A 2,519-nucleotide genomic window follows, 5' to 3' on the forward strand; every position below is an offset into this window, starting at 1 on the left:
ACAACGAACCTTCGCAACGGTGCACAGTTAGGGGGAACACTTTCTTGAAATTATTATAAGGGATCATCTTACTTACTACCGTCGTTCTAAGCAAATAAGATGTAAAACATGATAAACATCACATGCAATCAAATAGTGACATGATATGGCCAATATCATTTTGCTCCTTTGATCGCCATCTTCGGGGCGCCATGATCATCTTCGTCACCGGCATGACACCATGATCTCCATCATCGTGTCTTCATGAAGTTGTCACGCCAACGATTACTTCTACTTCTATGGTTAACGTGTTTAGCAATAAAGTAAAGTAATTTACATGGCGTTATTCAATGACACGCAGGTCATACAAAAAATAAAGACAACTCCTATGGCTCCTGCCGGTTGTCATACTCATCGACATGCAAGTCGTGATTCCTATTACAAGAACATGATCAATCTCATACATCACATATATCTCATTCATCACATCCTTTTGGCCATATCACATCACAAGGCACATGCTGCAAAAACAAGTTAGACGTCCTCTAACTGTTGTTGCAAGTTTTTACGTGGCTTCTATAGGTTTCTAGCAAGAACGTTTCTTACCTACGTAAAACCACAACATGATATGCCAATTTCTATTTACCCTTCATAAGGACCCTTTTCATCGAATCCGTTCCGACTAAAGTGGGAGAGACAGACACCCGCTAGTCACCTTATGCAACTAGTGCATGTCAGTCGGTGGAACCTGTCTCACGTAAGCGTACGTGTAAGGTCGGTCCGGGCTGCTTCATCCCACAATACCGCCGAAACAAGATAAGACTAGTAGTGGCAAGAAAAATTGACAACATCTACGCCCACAACTGCTTTGTGTTCTACTCGTGCATAGTAACTACGCATAGGCCTGGCTCATGATGCCACTGTTGGGGATCGTTGCAGAATTTTAAAATTTTCTACGCATCACCAAGATCCATCTATGGAGTTTACTAGCAACGAGAGGGAAGGAGTGCATCTACATACCCTTGTAGATCGCGAGCGGAAGCGTTCAAGTGAACGGGGTTGATGGAGTCGTACTCGTCGTGATCCAAATCACCGATGACCGAGCGCCGAACGGACGGCACCTCCGCGTTCAACACACGTACGGAGCAGCGACGTCTCCTCCTTCTTGATCCAGCAAGGGGGAAGGAGAGGTTGATGGAGATCCAGCAGCATGACGGCGTGGTGGTGGAAGTAGCGGGGATCCCGGCAGAGCTTCGTCAAGCGCAAGCGGGAGGGAGAGGTGTCACGGGAGGGAGAGGGAGGCGCCAGGGGCTAGGGTACTGCTGCCCTCCCTCCCCCCCCCCCACTATTTATAGGGGTCCTAGGGGGGCGCCGGCCCCCTGGAGATCCCATCTGAGGGGGGGGGGCGGCGTCCAAGGGGGTGGCTTGCCCCCCAAGCCAAGTGGGGCGCCCCCCCCACCCCCAGGGTTTCCAACCCTAGGCGCAGGGGAGGCCCATGGGGGGCGCACCAGCCCACCAGTGGCTGGTTCCCCTCCCCACTTCAGCCCATGGGGCCCTCCGGGATAGGTGGCCCCACCCGATGGACCCCCGGGACCCTTCCGGTGGTCCCGGTACAATACCGATAACCCCCGAAACTTTCCCGGTGGCCGAAACTGGACTTCCTATATATAATTCTTCACCTCCGGACCATTCCGGAACTCCTCGTGACGTCCAGAATCTCATCCGAGACTCCGAAAAACTTTCAGGTTTCCGCATACTAATATCTGTACAACCCTAGCGTCACCGAACCTTAAGTGTGTAGACCCTACGGGTTCGGGAGACATGCAGACATGACCGAGACGCCTCTCCGGTCAATAACCAACAGCGGGGTCTGGATACCCATGTTGGCTCCTACATGTTCCACGATGATCTCATCGGATGAACCACGATGTCGAGGATTCAATCAATCACGTATACAATTCCCTTTGTCAATCGGTACATTACTTGCCCGAGATTCGATCGTCGGTATCCCAATACCTTGTTCAATCTCGTTACCGGCAAGTCACTTTACTCGTACCGTAATGCATGATCCCGTGACCAGACACTTGGTCACATTTAGCTCATTATGATGATGCATTACCGAGTGGGCCCAGAGATACCTCTCCATCATACGGAGTGACAAATCGCAGTCTTGATCCGTGTCAACCCAAGAGACACTTTCAGAGATACCTGTAGTGTACCTTTATAGTCACCTAGTTACGTTGTGACGTTTGGTACACCCAAAGCACTCCTACGGCATCCGGGAGTTACACGATCTCATGGTCTAAGGAAATGATACTTGACATTGGAAAAGCTCTAGCAAACGAACTACACGATCTTTGTGCTATGCTTAGGATTGGGTCTTGTCCATCACATCATTCTCCTAATGATGTGATCCCGTTATCAATGACATCCAATGTCCATAGTCAGGAAACCATGACTATCTGTTGATCAACGAGCTAGTCAACTAGAGGCTTACTAGGGACACGTTGTGGTCTATGTATTCACACATGTATTACGAT

This window comes from Aegilops tauschii, chromosome 2 (assembly GCF_002575655.3).
Source record: "Aegilops tauschii subsp. strangulata cultivar AL8/78 chromosome 2, Aet v6.0, whole genome shotgun sequence".
NCBI lineage: Eukaryota > Viridiplantae > Streptophyta > Magnoliopsida > Poales > Poaceae > Aegilops > Aegilops tauschii.